This window comes from Cololabis saira, chromosome 19, assembly GCF_033807715.1.
Source record: "Cololabis saira isolate AMF1-May2022 chromosome 19, fColSai1.1, whole genome shotgun sequence".
Classification (NCBI taxonomy): Eukaryota; Metazoa; Chordata; class Actinopteri; order Beloniformes; family Belonidae; genus Cololabis; species Cololabis saira.
Genome location: NC_084605.1, coordinates 12,522,033 through 12,545,348, shown reverse-complemented (window position 1 = coordinate 12,545,348; position 23,316 = coordinate 12,522,033).

The window sequence follows — 23,316 nt, the reverse complement described above, 5'->3', positions numbered from 1 at the left end:
TCTCAGGGAGCATGGTTGGGAATATTGGCCAGAGGTTGAGGTGCCAAAGTAAATTATGACAACTTTCTGATTTTGTTGCCTGATTCTACTGCACAACTTGTGTTGCCTTTGTTGTAGCTTATCTTCATCTGTTACTGACTGAGAAAGAAGAGTGGCGGACAGGAAGAGGGAATTCCTGTGGTTTTACAGCATGATGTGAAGCATTGGGTCCTGCATAAACAGCTTCATACACGTGTATGCTACTTTAGTCTTACTTTTATTAAAAACGACTTCAGATTTCATCTTTAGATTTGAGCATTCATAATGTGGATTACTAACCAGAGCACTTAATATAGTTAAACTATTAATTTCTTTTCTTTCAATTGCTACATCTAGAACAAGATTACACACCTCCATGGTATGAGAACCAGATCCAACCCCTAGCTCAACCATGGTAAAAGTGAGGTGTTGTATTGGCCTGTGGGTGCAGCTGTTGAGTGGCATCTTTCATCAGCGTGTGCCCACACTCCACACCGGTGAGAGTTTATTTGGTTTGATACGTGGTGTGCTGCCTATATTTTGACAGGTGCTTGTGTTGTGGAAGCAAAAGCATGATTCCTGCGTTCCCTGGCAAACACAAAACCCTGGTTGTCCAGAGCTTCCCCTCGTGAATGAGAAGAACGGTCCCCCTTGTCTCTTTCTATGAACTACTCCCTTTGAAAATGTCAACATCTCACCAAAATATTTATGTTAATTGTGTATTTAAAGATTAGTTGATAACCCAAGATGAACCTGAATTATTGGGAGAGATTATTTGGGATAGATTTGCATCATCATTTCGATCCTGCATCGTAAGTCCTAACCACTTTTCAAGACACATGCAGCACTTGTTTTTACTAGTTACTAGGTCTGGATGTGGCATTAGTTTATAGGTCCGCTGAGTGAGTTAACTTCAAGACCGTAAAAAAAGTAAGATAAACATGTTTAAGAGCAAATGTCCATGGCAGATTGTAGCTGACGAGGTGAATAATGGGCCAGGAGTTGTCATCAGCTTTGATGGGTCTCTGGGTAGACAGTCCTTCCCATAGAACCGAGTCCAAGTCACAGCAGCCACTCTGCCCAGTGGGAGGAGCTGAGAGCAGGCTGCTCCCTGCAGGGACGCAGTGACACTGGGGGTGGTCGTGGGGTGGGTGGTCTTCCACACGCCTGTTGGAGTCGATAAATTTGATACTTGAACTTTTTTGTTTTTGCTGTTTAATTGGAAACATGTCAGTCCACCACTTTAGTCTGAAATAATTCAACAGCTAGTGAATGGATTACCATCAAATTTGTTGCCGTGAACCCTGCTGACTTTTCATTAACGCAGTTTTCCATTTATCTAGTGACAAATGTCAACATGTGTAGGATAAGTAAAAAATGCTGAACATTGGACATTAAATTCTTTAAATTCTCTAACACCGAGTTTCCAGGAACACCTACTGTATCACAAATTGTGGCACACTCAGTAATATCAGAGGCACTTTGACGTCTGTAAAAATCTTGTCTGTACAGACTCAGTCTTGGTATATATATATATGTATATATATATATATATATATATATATATATATATATATATATATATATATATACACATACACACAGTTTTTTTGTCATACCTAGCATGATAGATCAGACTCACATCTAGACGGATGTTGGGTCTGAAAGAGATCGATGTTGCGTCCCCTTCAACAGGCAGCACCAGCATTTGCCTATCAAATTGCCTTTACACACAGCTGGTTAGCGCTACGACCAATTATAGCAGCAAACAATTTGACATTTTCAGAGCAACGGAAACAAGTCAATGGGAGAGTGTGTTGTGGGCGAAGATAAATTAAACTTTTGGTGTAGCCTGTCCGCTACAGCTTACACTGCTGCCCTGATGACCGTCGCCCGCATAAGCTGTAGAAAATGGGTGTGGGGTCTGTGGGTGGATTTAGCCTTGTGTGTCTGCATTGTCTGACACACAAGTAGACTAATTAGGGCCCGAGCACTTACAGTGCGAAGGCCCTATTGTATCTGTAGGAATTTTTCTTTCTTTCTTCCGACGAAAGGAGGGCCTTTTTGCCCCCCTAAACGTGCCCCAAAAGGCACCAAATTTTGCACGCAAGCCAGGCCTGGTGATAAATTTGATATTTAATGGTTTGCATTAATGGGCATGGCCTAATGGCTCAACAGCGCCCCCTAGAAAACTTTGTGCCTCAAGCCCCACAATACGGTTTGACATACATGCACGAAAATCGGTACACACCTGTATCATGTTGCAACTTAAAGAAAAGTCTCCTGGCGCCATGGCCAAAACCGAACAGGAAGTCGGCCATTTTGAATTAATAGTGTCATTTTGGTGAAATTTATGCCATTTCTTCAGCCGCTTCTTCGCCCGAACCGTAACGTGCACCCAGGTGTGTTATACATCAATGTGCGTCTCCATCCTGCGACGACGTGCATTACTTTTCTCAGTCAAAAGCGTTACCGTAGGGGGCACGGTGGCGCAGCTGGTAGTGCAGCGGTCTCACAGCAAGAAGGTCCTGGGTTCGATTCCCGCCGGGGGACGCTGTGGGCTGTGTGCTGAAGTGCGTGTTAGTTCCCCCATGACTTCAGTGCCCACACCATGGGTGGGGTTGGCGAAAGGATCTTTCTGTGTGGAGTTTGCATGTTCTCCCCGTGTTCCCCTGGGTAGCTAGTGTGAGCTACCCTCACAAAAACATGCACACAGTCCTGGGCTATACATGCCCCCTCTGGCCAACCGGGGCGCCAGATGGGGTGGGGAGGATCCAGCCGGAATAACGTGATCCTTCCACGCGCTACGTTCGGCCGGAGAAACCCCACCCTGTCTGGTGAAAAGATGCGGCCTGCTCACTCCTCAGGGTAAGGAGGAGACCTGAGCTCAGTCCCGGGGTTGGTAGAGGATGGCAATGCCCAGGACTGTCAGTAGGTAGGAGCACAGGGTGGTAAAAAACGGGAAAAAAACCGGGATAAAAATATTTAAAAAAAAAAAAAAAAAAAAAAAAAAAGCGTTACCGTGGCGACGATAGATGGCAAAAAGCGCGCCCCCACTTCATCTGGTTGGTCCATATTTGATAGTTCCTACTTTCTGCCATAACTTTTGAATGTTGTTATATAAAGAGTCATGGGTGGTGTCATCGGACTCGGTATTGAGTACTTGACCTTCATTGGCATGAGTTAGCCCCGCCCCTTCTTCTGATTGGTCGATATGTGATAGTTCCTATTTTCTGCCATAACTTTTGAATGCTTTGAAATAAAGACTCGTGGGTGGTGTCATCGGACATGGTTTTGAGTCCTTGAACATAATTGATGCAAATTAGCCCCGCCCCTTCATCTGATTGGTCGATATCTGATAGTTCCTACTTTTCTGCCATAACTTTTGAATGGTTTGACCCGTTCTTATTTTTTAGTGAATAAAATCAATATTTTGAGTTAGTTTCTGCATAAAAATGCGTTTTGATTACATTTCTAGCGAGAAATATATATTTTACTTTCATAATATTCACTCAGTGAATGTACATAATCACTCGTTTGCCGATTGTTGCGAAGTCTTTTTCAAACCTCGCCAGAATAAAGGCTGATTTATGGTTCTGCGTTACACCAACGCAGAGCCTACGGCGTAGGTTACGCGGCGACGCGCGCCGTACGCCGTACGCCGTACCCTACGCCGTAGGCTCTGCGTCGATTTAACGCGGAACCATAAATCAGTTCCCGAGTCGACAGGCAGTTTTCATTCCGAAATTTTCGGAGCAAATTTCTTAACAGGCGTAGCTACAACTGTTAGATTTCATCTATTAAACCAACATTTATTTTCCTAAATGATTTATTTCAGCCAGCGGTAATTCTCCACAGAGCTGCAGGTTTCTCCCCGGGGACGACAGCGCAGGTTGACCCGGCGATCACGTCTGTACTCCGGCCGCGAGCTGCTGCTGCGCCCCGGGCCGGCTTGGATCAAAGTATTGGGACAGGGCCCTGGGAAGATTACAAGGACCCTAAAATTTGTGGCTTGAATTTTAGGGGTAGTGGTAGTGAGTAGGGCTAGTGGTAGAAAGTAGGGGGTGTATTGGGATTGGCCCTATCTCTTTACAGGGCAGTAAATAATATACTTGAAATATTAAAATGTAAACTCTGGAGGGTTATAGTAGGATATTAAAGGACTTTTTACACAGGAGAAATTTCAAATGGTTAAAATCAAGCGTAAGGGAGAAGAAGACAAAAATATTTCAAAAGAACCTGAGTATATGCTCAAATTAAGCAACTTATTGTTCATTCAGATATTAAAAGTAATGTTTTGCATTCACATTCACACCTTTACAGGGTTCTTTCAGGCTCTATCCTCATGCTCTGCCTTTAAACTGATGTACAACTGCCAAGCTTGGTGCTGGTCAAAAATCCCGCCACCACCCCAGCATCCACATGCAGTCCCAGACCTGGGATCCACTGCGTGGATGCTGGTCCGGTCTGGGACATGGGGCTTACATTTATGTGCTCCCAAAGTCTGAGTCATTGTGGGGACAGATGAGAGTGGAGCCTAGACACTGTAAGTACGGCTAGAACAATGATCAGAGTGTAAACTGACTTACTGAAATGTTGAAACATCAAAACAGCATTGAAATGCTAATTAAAACATTTTAAGTTGTGGATTGGACATTCACATCTGACTACTTATTATCCTGTGAGGAAGGAGAAGTGCAGATCATAGTTCAGCTGACATTTTTCTATTAAAACCATCAGGAGTTTTTCTTCTTCTTTGTTTAGAAGAGGCTACAGGTGAAATCAGAGCTGATGCTGTGCGACTAAACTAAATTGTTTGTGCAAAATTACGTTTACGTGTCATGGCAAGAACTATAGGATTTCAAATCTATTTTTTTATTTAAAAGAGGAAGTTTTGGTTGTTTTTCCAGTGACTTCTTTTGTGGATATTATATCACGACAGCAAATGTTCTAATGAGACACGATCCAGATGTTGTCCATCTAGATCTGTTACAGTCTTGGTTGCTCCTGGAGAAGAAAGTCCACTGTCTTCACGGAGCCATCAAAGCTACACAGGTCCATGTCTTGCAGTACAGTACACTTTGTAAGACACATCTTAATCAATGCTCACCCTCCCTTATTATTCCCATCTTGTCATATGATATTCCATATGTCATTCTTTGATCGCTTTCCTTACTTCTCAGGGTTAGCGGAACCTTTTTTGTTGTTGACCCTGCTTGCCCTTTTTTGTTTTGACTCCACTCCCAGCTCTATGTCTCTGTCTGTCCTCGCAGATAAGTAGGCATCCCTCACCTTTCACATAACATCACATGGTAGCAATCAGAGTGGGCTTTGGCAGACAAATTAGGGCATTTTTATGTCGACCGGAGATCAGTGCAGAGGCGGGGAAGCTGTTAGTAAATGCCAACAGATGGGCCCTGAAGTGGTTCAGCCTCACACAATCCATGTTACAGTGCAGCCTGGGGCGCAGAGCTCAAACCCAGAGGAAAGAGGAGCATTCTTACTAAATCTAGCTTTTTGATTGAAAAAGGCAGAGTGATAGAGAAATCTTTACGGCAAGTATTCCTCCAATAAAAAGGAATGACAAGTGTTTTTTTAGATTTAAAAACTAATGCATGGTGGATGGATTAGTGGTTCAGCTCTATCCAGAACCTTGTCCTCCATGACTCCAGGGATGTCAGCAAATTGTTAGACATAAAATAATCAAATCAGGTTTTTTTTCTTTTCCTTTCTTTAATTCAAGATCTTTTTATTGGAATTTTCACAGAGTAAAAAAAGGTGAAATGCTGCATGTCGATTACAAATATTTTGAGTAGGCATGGGCATGTTAATCATAGCATACACCAGTGTACAAAATATAAAAAACAATTAAACAGTATGAAAAAATATAAAATAGTAACAAAAACAAACTACAGACCAAACTAATCCCTCCCCTGTCACTGCCAGATTACTAATCACAATATGAGGTCACTCTATCATCAAAAGCCTGCACTAGGAATACAAAAGAAATATGAAGTATAGTTCACAGGGTCTGGAATGCTTCTAGAAAAGGTCCCCACACTTTCTGGAACTTATTTGATTGCTGAAGCGAGTATCTAATTTTCTCCAGTTTTAAGCAGGACATGATGTCTTCCAGCCATTGTGCACGAGTAGGAGGGAAGGGATCCTTCCACCTGAACAGAATTGCCCGACGAGCCAAAAGGGAGGCAAAAGACAAAGTGTGCCCCTGTGCAGTGGTTAACTTCCTTCCTCCCTCCATGACCCCAAACAGGGCAGTCAGTGGGTTTGGTTCTAATCTGATTTTAAGCACCAGAGAGAGAGTATGAAATACTTCCATCCAGTACTTATTTAGACATGGGCAGGACCAGTACATGTGGATGAGAGAGGCTTCGGCTACTTTACATCTTACACAGTATGGACTAATATCTGGGTACATGGAGGATAGCTTTGCTTTGGAAATATGAGCCCTGTGTACCACTTTAAACTGAATTAAGCAGTGACGTGCGCACAGGGAGGTTGTATTAACCAGTTTGAGTATGGACTCCCAGGTATCCTCTGATAAGGGAAGCCCTAAGTCCTGCTCCCATGCTGCTTTGAGTTTATCTGTAGGGGCACTCTTAAGATCCAGCAACATGCCATAGAAAGACGAAATGAGCCCCTTTTTGAATGGGTCTGTGGCAAGAACTTTGTCAACTGTGGTCAAGCCTATCGATGCACCAGGGCTGGGTGTCTGGGAAAGAACAAAATGTCTAGCCTGAAGATACCTAAAGAAATGTGATTTTGGAAGGCTGAATTTACTACTTAACTGCTCAAAAGATGCCACGGTGCCGTCTATGAACATATCTTTAAAACGAATCATACCCCTCCTGTGCCATTCCTGGAAGGTGGGGTCCTCAAGGGATGGTTTGAAAGAGTGATTTGATGCAATGGGGCTAAGAAGAGAGAAGCTGTGAAAACCAAAAAACTTCCTAAATTGGGCCCAAATTCTAAGAGAATGTTTAACCACTGGGTTTTTGATTGATTTAAGTGAAGGAAGTGGAAGTGAGGAGCCGAGTAGGGCAGGAATTGACAGGTCATCAGTTGGATGTAACTCCATCGCCACCCAGTCAGGGCGGTCAGCGCCGTCGCAGTGGAAGGACCAGAATGCAAGGCAGCGCAGGTTAGCAGCCCAATAATAATAACGAAAGTTTGGGAGGGCCAGACCACCTGCAGACTTAATTTTTTGAAGGTGAGTTTTGTTCAAACGTGGCCGTTTACCTCGCCATAGGTATGAAGATATAACTGAGTCAAGGGACTGAAAAAAAGAACCAGGAATAAAGAGTGGTAAGGTCTGGAAAAGGTACAAAAATTTAGGTAAAATGGTCATTTTGACTGAATTGATGCGACCCACAAGAGACATTGACAGGGGTGACCATTGTGTAAGGGTTTGTTTGGTCTCATTTAACAATGAGATAAGATTCTCTTGGAGCAGGTCTTTGTGTTTCCTTGTCACCGATATGCCTAAATAGGAGAATTTGTCATTTGTGATTTTAAAGGGAAAATTGGAAAGGTCTAAAGCATGCGATTCGAGATTGGTAGGGAAAAGCTCACTTTTGCTGAGATTCAGTTTATAGCCTGAGAGTTTCCCAAACTGACTGAGAAGTGACAGCGCAGGGGGTAATGAGGCCAGAGGGTGAGAGATGAAAAGCAAGAGGTCATCGGCATAAAGCGAGACCTTATGTTCCCTGCCACCTCTCCAGATACCGGACACATCCTCACAAGATCGGAGCGCTGTGGCAAGCGGTTCGATAGCCATGTCAAAAAGCATGGGACTAAGGGGGCACCCCTGACGGGTTCCACGATGCAGATTAAATGGTTTTGACCGTTGAGAGTTAGTACGAATTGAGGCTGTTGGGTGTAAATAGAGAAGTTTAATCCACAGAGCAAAGTTCGGACCAAAACCAAACCTGTCCAGCACAGCAAAGAGATAATCCCATTGGACGCGATCAAATGCTTTCTCCGCATCCAGAGAGACAACGCATTCAGGGATAGCCTCAGAGGCAGAGTAGATAATATTGAACAGTCGCCTTGTGTTGAAGTAAGACTGCCTACCTTTAATGAAGCCAGTTTGGTCTTCAGATATAATTGTGGGGAGGACATTCTCCAGCCTATGGGCTAGGACTTTAGCTAGGATTTTAGCATCTGTGTTTAAGAGGGAGATGGGCCTGTAGGAGGCGCATTCAGTAGGATCCTTCCCTTTTTTAGCTATGAGGGTGATGCAGGCCTCCGAAAAAGAAGGAGGGAGGGAACCGTGGCTGAAGGATTCTGAAAGAACTGAAGATAGCAATGGGGAAAGCAAATTAGAAAATTTCTTTAGAAATTCCGCCGGGAAGCCATCAGGGCCAGGACATTTACCCGACTGCAGTGAAGAAATGGCTCGAGTAATTTCCATCAGGGATATCGGTTCTTCTAATGTCTTCCTTAGATCTGGTGAAAGACTGGGAATACTAAGACTATTTAAAAAGTCCGCAATCTCATCTCGATCAGTCTGAGATTCCGAGGTGTATAGCTGGGTATAAAAGTCCCTGAATGCTTCATTTATGAGTAAGTGGTCTGTAGTTACATGGCCATTTGGTAATCGAATCTTAGAAATATTTTGTTTAGCCTTAGAGCCTTTAAGTTGGTTGGCTAATAATTTGTCAGATTTGTCTCCATAAACATAAAACCTGGTTTTACTTTTCAGAAGTGACTGTTCAATTGGGTGAGTGGTAAGCAGGTCAAATTTAGTTTTAAGTTCTAGCCGCTTTTTGTAAAGATCTGGGGATTTAGTCCGAGAATATTCTTCATCGACCTCTTTAATTTGGCGGGCAAGGTCTGATCGCTCCCTATAAGATTTTTGCCTCACCCTAGCAGTGTAGGATATAATCTGTCCCCGGAGATAAGCCTTGAGGGAATCCCAGACAGTTAGACTAGACATTCCTGGAGTCATATTCGTGGATAGGAAAAAGGCTATTTCCGTTTCCATTGATTTAACAAAGTTTGTGTCCGACAGCAGAGTTGAATTGAATCGCCACTGTCTGTCTCTCTGAGGTAGGTCAGGAAGGGACATGGTTAGAACCACAGGAGCGTGGTCGGAAATGACAATGCTCTGATAAGCACAGGAATGGACCAGGGGAATCAGTTGATTATCAATAAAAAAATAATCAATCCTCGAGTATGTGGTGCACTTGTGAGAAAAAGGAGTATTCTCTGTCACATGGATGTAAAGAACGCCACACATCACAAACACCGTAGTCAGAAAGGAACGCCTGAATAAGACGGGCTGACTTACTTGCTGTGCCGGGGTTGGTAGAGGATCGGTCTAGGACTGGGTCGAGCCAGCAATTAAAATCACCACCCAGTATGAGAGAATATGTATTAAGGTCAGGGAGCAGTGAAAACAGTCGTTCAAAAAAGACTGCATCATCTGAATTAGGGGCATAAACGTTCACAAGTACGACCAATGTATTGAATAATTTCCCAGAAACGATCACGTAGCGACCAAACTTGTCAGAAATCACATTGTGCTGCTCAAATGAAACATCCTGACTGATCAGAACTGAAACTCCTCGGGCTTTAGCTTGAAAGGAGGAGTGAAATCTCTGCCCTGACCACCTCGGGAACAGGCGGCTATTATCAGAACTGCGAATATGAGTTTCTTGTAGAAAGGCTATTTCTGTTTTAAGGTGTTTTAGATGTGAGAAGATCCTCTTCCTTTTAACAGGGTGATTCAGACCCTTAACATTCCAGCTCACCAACTTCAAGTATCTACTCATAATATCTAAGAAGAAAAATTAGGTGTGCACAATGACCTAGGCAGAAAAAAAGAGAACGGAAAGGAGGTTGAATGTGACCCACATTAAGTAATGAGTTGAAAAGAGTTAATGCAAAGTTTCTGGCAGTGACATATCCCCCCGACCCACCCTCCCCAACTAAGACAGCTGCTATAGAAAAATAAAAAAAAAGCAGCAAGCTCTTCAAAACAAACATAGTGCAATAACACATCTTCCTATCCTACACACTAATAGCTTTTGCTCCCGTATCATGGGTGTATACCTATTAGCACCTTAAAACGTGTAGATGTAAATAAAAAAAAAGGAATACCCTCTCAAATCTTGACCTGGAAGTCCCGATATGAGCCCAGAAATATTTTTACAAAAATATAAAATATAAAACGTCCGACTTAAGCAGCGTAAAAGTAAGGTTAACAGCTTACAATTATTACAAAACTTATAGGTAAATCGGAAAAGCTTTTTTTTTTTTTTTTTTTTTTTTTTTCTCTCCCTCTTCACCACTTATTTTTCCCCTTCCCTCAAATAGCCAAAAATAACTGCAAATTAATAATATTTGCAAAGGGGCAGTCCAACTAACAACAGAGAAAATACTGGTTGTCGCGGGGTTACTCACCCTCCCCTCAGGAATAATGTGACTCACGTAAAAAAAAAAGAGAGAGAAAAAAAAGTCAGTCCGTGAGCGTCAGTGAGCCGCACCGGGCTGCAGGCGGAGCCGTGGCAGCCTCCAACAGTCCCGTTACGGCGGGTTTGAAGCTTTGCTGCGACTCGTGATGAATTTGCGCGCCTCATCCACGGAGCCGATCCACTTCCTGGCCCCCCCGGACAGCGTGAGCCGGAGCCGGGCGGGGAAGAGCAGAGCCGGCCTCAGACCCAGCTGGTAGAGCTCCGACATGACTCCGCTGTATTCCGCTCGTTGGCTGGCAACTTCGGGGCTGTAATCCTCCAGGACCCGGATGGGCTGGCCGCGATATTCCAACTTTCCCCTCCGGCGCGCCTCCCTGATGAGGATATCCTTCGTCTGGTACCGGTGAAGGCGGATGATGACCGGACGCGGTCTCTGTCCCGGGGCCGGCTTGGCGGCGAGAGAGCGGTGCGCTCTGTCTATCTCTGGCGGTGACGGCAGCGTATCGTTCCCGAACACCTCACACAGCAGCTTGGAGAAGAAAGCCGCCGGAGAACCGCTCTCGGTCGACTCCGGTAAGCCCAGGATACGGATGTTCTGCCTTCTGCTCCGGCTTTCCAAATCCACCACCTTGGCCTTCAGCCGAGCATTATCATCCCGTAGAGTCGAGCAGATGCCTTCAAGGTCCGTAACTCGCTGGCTGAGGTCTTCTGTGGCGAGTTCAAGGGACGAAACCCGTTGGCCATGGTCCTCGACCGCGAGCCGCGTTTGGTCGAGTTTGGAGTCGAGCTGACTGAAAGTATTTTTGAACTCGGCGGCCAGGGCAGCGCGGTGTTCCTCCAGCAACGTGGTAATGGCCGCCAGGGTTAAGACAGCGCCAGCGTCGTCCTTCTTGCCCGACTTGCCGCTCTTCGAAGCCATCTCGGAGGTAAGTGGGCTCGTTCGAGACAAAAAAAAAAGAAAAACAGCAACAGGGAATCCTTTTTAAAGTAAAAATTTTGAAAGTTTGAGGGCTTGGTGGTTTAAAAAGTTTGGCACTCACGGGAGCACTCGCGAAACGCGTCTACTCCATCTGCTCACCAACCGGAAGCCCCCTTTTCCTTTCTTTAAAATAAATCTTCAAATCAACCTTGCTCCCTGTTCATTCATGATTAATCTATATTTTAGTGAATATGTTACAGTTGCAGGCGAGGAGCAACCCCTAGTTTTCAGGGCTCCAAGCAGGGAAAATTGCAGTTCATCAAATGACCACTGGGGGCTAGCTTCAAAAGCAGGTCAATCTCCACTGATCCCCATGTTAAAATGTCCAGTTTTACAGTAGAAATTAACATATTTACAGCCTTGTTCAACAATTGCTTTTGAGCTCCATAGCTTGATTTCACTTCCATGTCATCTGTTCAGGAGATGAATTTCCATGTACCTCATCAGCTGAAATTAAATAAAAGCAACAAATTCACAAAAAAATTAGGTTAAACAGAAACATGAAGCGTCTGCCTTAGGTGAAACAAGAACCTCATACCAAAGCAGAACACGTAACAAAACAAGCGGACAGGCAGGGAAAAGAGAAAAAATGAGACATGTTCACAGGGGCTGACAGGTACGGAAGAGTATTAGGGCCACTTAAAAAAAAATTTTTTTTAGTGGCCTAGAATTCTGACTTTTTTCTCAGAATTCTGAGATTAAAGTCAGAATTCTGACTTTTTTCTCAGAATTCTGACTTTTTTCTCAGAATTATTATTATTTTTTTTTTAGTGGTCTAGAATTCTGACTTTTTTCTCAGAATTCTGAGATTAAAGTCAGAATTCTGACTTTTTTCTCAGAATTCTGACTTTTTTCTCAGAATTCTGAGATTAAAGTCAGAATTCTGACTTTTTTCTCAGAATTCTGACTTTTTTCTCAGAATTCTTTTTATTTTTTTTTAAGTGGCCCAGAATTCTGACTTTTTTCTCAGAATTCTGAGATTAAAGTCAGAATTCTGACTTTTTTCTCAGAATTCTTTTTATTTTTTTTAAGTGGCCCTAATACTCTTCCGTAGACAGGACACAGGTGTGAACAATCAAGATAGCTGAGACCAAAGAAAGTTGAACCAGAACTTCACAGACAAGGAATCAGACTTTCAAACTAAAACAGGAAGTAAAGCTAAACCAACTAACGTAATAAAGGAGAACATCATCCTACCAAAACATTTGTTTTCTAGTACCTGGTGAATGGTAGTTACAGTAATGCAGCTGTATCCCGAGCAACTACCTAGCTTCCTTATTCTGCCTGTTTGGTCATTTTTGGATTAACCAGGGATTGGGGGAATCAATGGGCCTCAAATGGATTCTTAAGAAATCTCTGGATGATGTCACACAGAGGATTTATCCTTTTTTAATATTGTATGGGTACAACTTAAAGCCAGTTCAGTATGAATACTTATCATGTTTCTTAAATAACAGTGAATCAACCTCTCCAATGTAAGTAATAGTAATTAAGGATAATTGTTTATTTGCATTCTGTTTTCCTGGACTCATTTGATGTCATGCCTTTTTATCTTAAGTTGTGGATACTGCTGGATTTTGTAAATGTCCTTGCTGATGGAAAAGATCCTTGGATCCATCAATCATTACTCTCATTGTATATCATCTGATGTCAACGTTTTTATTTGGTACTTCTTTTTCCATCAGCTTCGAGTGCAGGCTGAGTTTTGTACTGTAAGAATGTTAATTTCAAAATCATTAATGAAAGTCAATCTTAAGGTTTTATGAACAAATGATTCCTTATAAAAATAAGAAATGTATGATCAAAACAAAAAAAGTATAATTGTGCAACAAAAATTTTGAAATAAAATTTCTGAACCATAATTTATGGTTGGTTGCCTTATCAGCATTAGTGTGAATTGAGGGTAAGGATGCATCCATTTATGTTTAAATCATTAATAAATCCTATCCGCATCATATTAAGACATTTGCTGCAGGTCAACACTTAGAGAACAAAGAAATTGTTCATTTTTCAAGGAGCACATGACTTACCCTTCTCTGCCTCTGATTATATTGTTGTGGTTGCTGCTTTCATTGAATGAGTGATTCGGTTGACACAAGGGCATGGTAGAAGTTGAGTAAGTCTGTCATATGCAGAAAAGGGAGGGACAGGGCTGCTCGGTGGCGCAGTGGGTTAAGCAGCGGCTCATATACTGAGGCTACAGTCCTCCTGCAGCGGTCGCAGGTTCGAATCCCGGCCTGCGCACCTTTGCTGCATGTCGTCCCCATTCTCTCTCTCTACCCCTTTCCAGTCTGCATCTTCAATAAAAGGGCCACTAGAGCCCAAAAAATCTTAAAAAAAAAAGAGAAAAGGGAGGGACATTCTTACAAATTAAAATGGTAGGAAACATGAAGTAACAAACCCTGGAGTAATAATATTTTCCAAAGTCACAAATAACTTCAAAATGATCCAGCTAATTAGCCGTTCCAAGAAGCAGCTTACAAAAGAGATCACCACCCCGTGGAGAGATTACAGTTTTCCTCTGTTAATGGGTGAAGGACAAGTTTCACTTAAAACGCAAGATATTTTACAGTACGATCTCCGAATTTCACAATCTTCCTCTGTTCTGTGTTTTCTTATAAAAAGTTGATTTCATAACAATTCTTGTTCCGTGAAGTCATGCAGCAGAAGTTATATAACAATACAAAAATAATACTGTACCACACTTGGTTGAACTACGGTTAATATGTAGCTCAATTGATATGTAATATGTCTTAATTGTTGCTGTTAGTAACAGAGAATCTTCCTATGCATTCTTCAAAAAAATTTAGTCTTATTGATAAATGTATACATACCATCATCATACAGTCAATGAAAGCGGCTGTTAAACAATTATTAGCTCACAGAATCAGCGTCACAGCAAGTAACTTTGGCGTCAGGCACCAGTGCTTGAAGCAACAGAGTGGAAACCCTGCTAGCAACTTGCACTTTATTTGATTTATTTATTGTTTGTTTATTCTTTGATTTAATAAATATCTGGGCAAAGTGATTCATTGGGCAGTGTGATAGGACAGATGTATTATTTCTGTCTTCTCCTGGTATCTTGTCCAACTAAAGTATATTCTAATGACTGAAGAGAACATTGCTTGCATCGACTATCAGAAAAGCCAGAGCTGATCATTTCCCGACAGAAACTTCAAACACACTCAGTAATCCTGTTGAAGTTTGGAAAACTACTAAATCCTTTGCTGGAATGAATAATAGTTTGGAGGTTTTGCCATCTAAACAAAAACATCAATGATAAGTACAAGATGTTCAACTGCTTTAATGGGCATTTTATTGGATCTGGTTCCTTGTTTTATTCTTTCAATATTTCTCATGAGGACTCCACTAATATTTGTTCAGACAATCCTTTCATGAGTCACTTTAGTTTTAATCCAGTCATAGCTTCAGAGGTGCATAAAGCTCTCAAATTTGTAGGGTAATCTGCAAGTTTTAAAGCTTAGAACTAATTTAATATACATTTTGACTCATTTGAATCTCGTGTTGCTCATAAATTCCTTCTGTGTGGAAATCTGCCTTTGATTTTCTTTTCTTTAAAGTGGGTGACCCTGTAGAACTTTTCAATTATGGGCTCATCTCCGAGATGTCCATCCTAAGAGGTATTTAAATCCCTTATGAATGAACAACTGCAAGAGTTTCACTCTGTGAATAATATCTTTTGAACCTGCCAGTGAGACTTTAGACAAACTCAAAATGTAAATACAGGAAATAAATCATTTTAATTAATCCTTGATATATGACTTTTGATACTCATTTTCCTAAACGTAGATAAAAAACACACAACTAATTATTCCATAAGTCCATCTGAAAATGTAGTCTTAAAAATTGTATATAAATATTTTAGTCTGACAGCTCAAACTTGACCCAACTTCCAATCGTTGGACGAACGCAGAAAGCAGCGGAATAATATTTTCCAATCACTGGAGGGGAATATTCAACATGACTGCAATTGACTTGCAAGCTATGCATTTGCTCCACGGTTCCCACCCTTGGCCTTGGCCTGGAAGTACTAGGAAAAGCTCATATGGAGTGATTTAGAGAAGAAAAGAGAAGAATTTGACAGCAACATGTACAGAGCTGCTGTATAAGTTTGTCCAATTAACCACTTGCCTTTTTCCAATTTGCTTCCATCAGTTAAACCAAACAGTTATCTATTTCTTTTTGGATTGGGACATAATAGTTCACTGTAAACAGGGGCGTCAATTCAGTATGGCCAGGTATGGCAGCCGCCACACCTTGGCTTCAAGGAAAAATGTAAATGTTTGTTTTTTAAATACATTTATGGAATTACTCTGTGTCTATTTGTATTGATTATTCTATCACTTAATACATATAGAATAACTACAAATGCAAATCAGAACAACATGATCGATTTCACTATTTATTACTGCAAAAACTCAAAATCTTAACAATAATATTTGTCTTATTTCTAGTTAAAATGTCAAATTTTTAGTCAAAAAAATCTCATTACATTTAAGACAAGACTCAAAAACAAGCATTTTCACCTGTTTCAAGTAGATTTTCACTTAAAATAAGTGGAAAAATCTGCCAGTGGAACAAGATTTTTTTGCTTGTGTTGAGAAGATAAATCTTGTCCCACTGGCAGATTTTTCTACTTATTTCAAGTGAATATTTACTTGAAACAGGTGAAAATGGTCAAATAACAAGTTATTTTTCTGGTGATGACTCTTGTTTTAAGTGTAATGAGATTTTTTGACTAAAAATGAGACATTTTAACTAGAAATAAGACAAATATTCCTGGAAAGATTTTGAGTTTTTGCAGTGAGCGAGACTGCATTTGAAAAAGTTCCAATTTTCTTGACCACACAGATAAGCTACATAGCAGACTTCTGTGATGAGTATTTGCTGGACGTGTTGATTGATACTCTAGTTAAGTTCTGTGACTCGTAACCTTGCCATACCTTAGCTTCCACTGAATTGACGCCACTGACTGTAAACAAGTGTGTTCTTCAGGGATAAGTCTTGGACAATCCTATTAATTGTTCTATAAAAACAGCATTGCCTAAGATGTGTCAAAGTTACATTTTTATGTTAATGATATGGTGCCAGACTGCTCTGTGTCTACACTAGATGTCCGTCAGCTACAACAAGATTTCAAAAGTTACTGGTGTACTTTGTGTGATTTCAAACTTGTGAAAACCAACAAAACATGTTTGAAGCTCTTAGTTCTAATGCTATTCATCATTATTCAGGGTCTAGGAATCCAAGTGTCCACATGAATCCAACACTATATTCATTATTGTGAGAATGACTGACTTGTAGGCATAGTAGCTGGTAGCTAGATATACTTGCTAAGACAAATTTAAATTTGCTTGCGGTACATCAGGATTTCTGGGCTATGCAAGTAGGCCCTGGCCCACCGCACACTGGGTGGAGAACGTTCTCAGAATCAGAATCAGAATCAGAATCAGAAAAGGGTTTATTGCCAAGTTTTCACACGAGGAATTTGTTTTGGGGATTGGTGCAACACAATACAAATATAAAAACAAATATATAAGAGATAAAATAAAATTAAATGTATAAACAATAAAAAGTATAAACAGTAAAAACAACTCTGACTATTGCTATGTGGTATATTTACAATCATCAAAGGTGCAGTTTGGTGACGTGTGGCCATAATTTTAAAATATTTGTTGTTATACACATTTGATTACGACGGAGTATTAGGGCCAAACAAAAAAAAAAAAAAGGAAATTACGAGAATAAAGTCATAATGTAATGAGAATAAAGTCGTAATATTACGAGAATAAAGTCGTAAAATTACAAGAATAAAGTCATAATATTACGAGAATAAAGTCGTAAAATTACGAGAATAAAGTCATAATATTACGAGAATAAAGTCGTAATATATTATAAATATATAAATATAACTTCACAAGATGCTCAATATTCCTCATTTTAACACAGGGAGAAGAAGCTCTTCCTGTTAGAGTTCTCATAAATTATATTCTCATAATATTACGACTTTATTCTCGCAACATTAAGACTTTATTCTCGTAATGTTACGACTTTATTCTCGTAATTTTACGACTTTATTCTCGTAATATTACGACTTTATTCTCATAATATTACGACTTTATTCTATTACGACTTTATTCTCGCAACATTACAACTTTATTCTCGTAATTTTACGACTTTATTCTCATTATATTATGACTTTATTCTCGTAATTTCCAATTTTTTTTGTCTTAGTTTGGCCCTAATACTCCGTCGTATTTGATACAAGAACACTGAGCTCTTTAAAGTTCTGCACACCAAGTTGGATGGTCACTTTAACCCTCTTGCAGACTGAAAGATTGACATATTCTCATCAATAAAATTACTGTTGGTCTGCTTCCAATTTATCTACAGACTTACATCATCCCAAAAAGTATGAGAAGTTATTCAGAGCTACAGATTGAAAAAAAAAGAATGTTGGGATTTTATTTCAGAGGGAGGTTGATTGATAGCTAATCAGTCCATACGTTACTAGCAGGAAAAGGGTCAGACAAAGGTCTTGTGGAGTGCAAAAAACCCTTTAACTGACAAGGCAAAAAACAAAGCACTCTCAATAACAGCTGGACCGCTAGCGTGGCTAAGACAATCTGACTGTGGTAGATGGGAAAGTGAAGTTTATATGCTGAGCAGTAGTAATCAGTCACAGTTGTGGGCAATCAGTCCAGCTAAAGCAGACAAGCAATCAGGGATCATGGAGCAGGAGGAGGTGAATCTGGTAAAGAGAACAGAGAGAGAGGACAACAAGACAATCAATCCGGTTGTGGAAGAAATAAGAGATGGAATAGAAAATATAACACAAGCAGTGATCTGGAGTGTGAATCGTTTTATCTGAAGAATCCTTCCACGTCTCCAATGGCCACCAGGAATTGGGGAAAAGACATCCAAATACACTTTTCTCTGTTTGGAGATGAATGCAAAATCATCTGAATAATAAAGAGCTTGAACATGAAACATTTCAGATAGTGAGGTAACTCATATGTTACTGTGGTAACTTCTCTGTTAACATAACCTGACTGAAAGCATATTTTGTTCACTAACACCCAGACTTCCTTTCCATTTCCTCCCCTTCATCAAGTTGATGGTGGATTACACAAATATGTAAACCACAAAAGTATATGAAGTCTTTATTAAGTATATGGGTTGTTTGGTCTACCCAGATCAGTTTTTGTGCATGTATCTAGGTAATTGTGCAGGAATTGTAAATGGATGGACAACCACAAACACTGTACACACATGACTTCACACTAAATATTTTGTACCTTATGTTACTTTACTTGTAGCTATTTCCTGGCAACAAACCTGTAAGAGCGTCAAAGAACTTCACAGGATTTCAGTTAGCCTTTATAATTCAGAAATCAATACCTTTAATGATTTTCAACAATGTTTTAGTAACTGCATCTTCATCCCACCTCTGTGAGTAAAATTTTATTTTATATAGGACTTCCCCAACTGGACGTATTGAAGGGATCCATAGCTTGTGAGTATTTTTTCCTTTCTAGGGCAGCATGTTTATAAGTTTATATGTCTTAATGCTTCGTCTTTGTGGTTGTTTGTTTTTTCTTCAGCAGGATTACACCTGAAAATCTAAAAAGAATTGAATAAACATTTAGATAAAGACTTAAAAAAAATGATGGCCAAGCCTTTCCATGATTTCTGTAATCAGTTTTTCTCCTGACCTGCGTTCCCACAACCCGATCCTAAAGAACCACCTCACAATCAAGCAGAGTTTTCTTAGCCAAACATAACACAGCAATATTTTGCTTTATATGCATGCTTCCTGTTGTAGCGCTTACATTAAGGCAAGCATTTAGTAATCTCCAACATGTACGCTTGTAAATCTTAATCAACAGGTTTTAAATATGCCATAATAAGTAAGTCAGTTTACAAAAAATGTAATTTGTGTTTGTCCATCTGTACACAATCTGCTTTTTGTGATCACCTTAATACTAAGCTAGCGCACACACACACATACACACACACACAAACACACATTCCTCTTATGTTACATGCTTTGAAGAGGCAGACTCATCCCCATTTTCAACAGTACCCAATCAAACACAAAGCTGAGGAGCGGATTAGAATCAGACTTGTGCTGCACAATGCTCCTATCAGGGACCACACTGGTTTTAAATTACCCCCTATTCCTCACTCATTTTCAATCACTCACTAGCCCAATAAAGTTTGTTTCTTCAATAAAAAAGAGAACACTGAATTCCCGTTTTGTGCAACAGCAGGCCCATACAATCTTTGGCACTGTGGGTTTGTGTCTGGAAAACTTTCCGCAAGGATCATGGATGCTATTACCCCATTTGTGGGTTAAAACACTTGACAGGTTGGAGGTGAGAAGGACTCATTTCTCTTGGACGGATGACATTTGCTTCTTAAGTAAATGGAAAAATGGAAGATGAGGAGATTGAAGGATGACAGATGTGCATAAGAGTGGAGGTGTGGTCATTGTCAGGCATGTTGTCAGGTCCAGAGGGAGTGGCGCCTCTTCAGATGACAGCTGGTTTCACTCACAAAAAAGACAAGCTGGAGAGAAAAGAGATCAGACCTTCACCACTGAATATTTATGATCTGGGTCCGCACAGATTTCTCGCCACATTTTTTGCCTTTTTCTCTTTTTTTTTTCTCTTCATATGGGGAGAGAGGTTAGTATGTGATGACCCACGCACACACTCATGCACTCGTACAAGCACATACGAATGTTCACTGATACACACAGAGGGCAGTACGAGAGTGAAAAAGGAAAAAAGAAACAAGTCAAATAGATCATTAGAATGGAAAGTTAATAATGTGACGAAAGGTAAAATGAGTACATTACAGAAAAAAAAGACAGTTTAGGAAAGAGACCTACACACACACACACACACACACACACACACACACACGCACACACACAAACCGAGACACACACACACACCCCATGCTGGCAAATGCCGTTGTTGAGCTTTGAAGCGCAGTGGTAATGAAGCTCCATTTAAAGCCAATGAAGCCGCTTTGGCAGCTTATGAAAGCACGATTGGTAAGCCCTCCTTGCCTGCCGCTGGGTTTGTGTGTTGATGTGGTTTTGTGTGTGTATGCGAGTGAAAGAGCGAGAGTGTAGTATAAAGAGGGGGAAGAATGGACAATTTGGCCTGATCTCTTGTGCTCTTTTTGTTTTAAGCAGCACTATTGAAAAACAACTCCCCAGAACTCCAGAGGTTCAGTCTACAAATACTGCAGTGGTTTCCTGGATATACTTGACCAGTCTGGATATGACACTTTTCAATCTTGAAGACAAGATTGTTTTACAGAAATAAATGAATAATGTTGATGAAGTGAGTAAAATAAATGACGTAAGGTACAAAGGGCCAAAAACTAATGCTGTAAAATTTGGTCACATCAACTAAAATATGAATAGTTTTTTTTGCTGAAATGCACTTCTTTCTATGGCCCCCAAGGTGTCCCACAGGGTTCTGTGCTTGGCCCCTTCCTATTTATGCTTTACATGCTTCTCCTTGCATCATATACTGTATGTCAATGTGGTCTCAACTTACACTGCTGTGCTAACATCCAGCATCCAGCGTCCAGCTCTACATCTCCAGTAAACGCATCACCCCTGCCAGTCACACCATCCCCGAAATCAAATCATGGATGCAATCCAACTTCCCAAGCTCAACTGCAATAAAACAAACATGCCCGTGATTGGCCTAAAAACACGATATATTTCTCACTCACCATTGATGACTCCATCCTTTCTCCATCCTAGCATATCCAAAATCTTGGGGTCACTTTTGACAGCAACCTCCCTTTTGAGCATCATATTAACTTAATCACCAGAAAAACGTCAATCTAAAGATCATAGCCGCACTCCGTCCTTTATTTTCGTTCCCTGCTGCTGAAACTCTGATCCCATCACATCCAGGTTGCATTCATAGGTGATTCATATTTTGTGTTTGGATGTTAAATGATTTAATTCATAGTTTTTAATAAGTCTGTAAAGAGAATTTTATGTTATACAGCAAAAACAAACAAACAAACAAAACACTATCAAGAATAACTATTCTTCCTCCTTTTAAAGTATTGTTAGTTCACATAAAAGCTATCTCTATTCATTTTCTTGTTTTGCTTAGTGCCAACTGTTTACCATCAAATCAATCTGATGAGTCTATACAACATTCGTTCCAGCCTACGATTAAGAGGGTCTCAAATGTGCAGTTTCTGCCTGTCCTTTTTGACGTCATAATGAGGTTACATGACAGTAGAAATCGGGCGTGTAGTGTACAGTATAGGAACCTTAAGGGTAATAAAAGATGGGAAAATAAATGAAGATGTTGATCGTTTAAATCAGTGTTTTGGCCAGCTGAAGTCATAACTCTGAATGAGTCTGTGACAGCAGCTAAGTCTCTCATCAGACGATAAATCTTTATTGTCATTGTCCATTGTCCGTTGCAGGCAGTTAACTGTTTTGGTGCATTGGGCACTGAACACTAATGGAAAGCTAATTGGAGGCCAGATTGTCCTGATGGATGCATCAGAGACAGAGACACACGTCAGTGTGTGTGTGTGTCCCCGTGTCTGTAAGATATCAACAATCTCAGACCCTTGATGGCCATGCCTGGGAAGAATGATTATAAAAGGTTTCTTTCCTGCAATTCACCTTGAGGGAATTAGATGGAGCTGGCCCATTTTGTTGCAGAGCGGAGGGAAGGAAAGAGACTGCAGGTGAGTTGGTACGAGTGTGTATGTGTGTGTATGTGTTTGCCTTGTATTGTTTATTTACCAAAATGTAGTTCTTGCTGTGCATGTACAGGGGGGAAGCCACTCTATCCATTAGTCCCCCCTCCCCCAAAACACCCTTCAAGCCACTGTGAGTGGAAACACACAAATGCAATACCCACTGTAACCCTGCATTCACACTGAAAGCGTCACGGGCGTCATAGGCGTCTGGCTGCCATTCATTGTCTATGAAAAACGGGCGTCGAGAGGCGGCGGGGGCGGCGCATCAATGTAAAAGTTGAAAAATCTGAACTTTATGCAAATGAGCAGCGGCGACGCCGAGGCGTCGTCCAATCACACACCGGGATTCCCGAAGCGAGAACTCTCAATGCAGATTGTACTTTCATATAGACACAAACGTACACTGATTCACATGCGTACAGGAGCAGAGCTGTGCACTAACAAACTTATTTTATCAGGAATTAATATATTTCATCCAGCAAAATGACATTTTTGCTGGTTTGACTGCCGTTTTTACCTGAACTGATCACGTGAAACATGTATCTGAGGGGTGAGGAACTGGATGGTCCCAACGATTTTATTTGCTACATTGATCCAACGAAAAACAATTAAAACCTGTGCTTATTAATCACAAAACACAGTTTAAACATCATGACCAAATCCACTCCGACCCGATGTGTCAGTGATCAGCGCAGGCAGACTGCAGCTTCGCCTGAATTATGGTTCCGCGTTAAATCGACGGCGTAGCCGACGATTTAACGGCGTACGGACGCGGTGCGGTGTGCGTCGCCGCGTACCCTACGCCGTCGGTTCTGCGTTGGTGTGACGCGGAACCATAAATCAGCCACCGGGAGCAAGTGCTCGCTGGGTTGATGTTGATCTGTGGACCAACATCCGCGGATCCTTGTTAAGGAGCATCAAACTCACTCTTATCTACGCGGAAATAACGCTAAAATATAAAGAAGGCGTCCCAAAGTGTGATCTATGGTGAAATAGGAAATGAATATGTGTACGCTATATGTGTAGGCTGTTCCCACTGTTCCCTTCAGTTCTGCAGCGCAGCTTGAAACCCCGCCCACCCCCGCCCCGCTGCAGGCACTG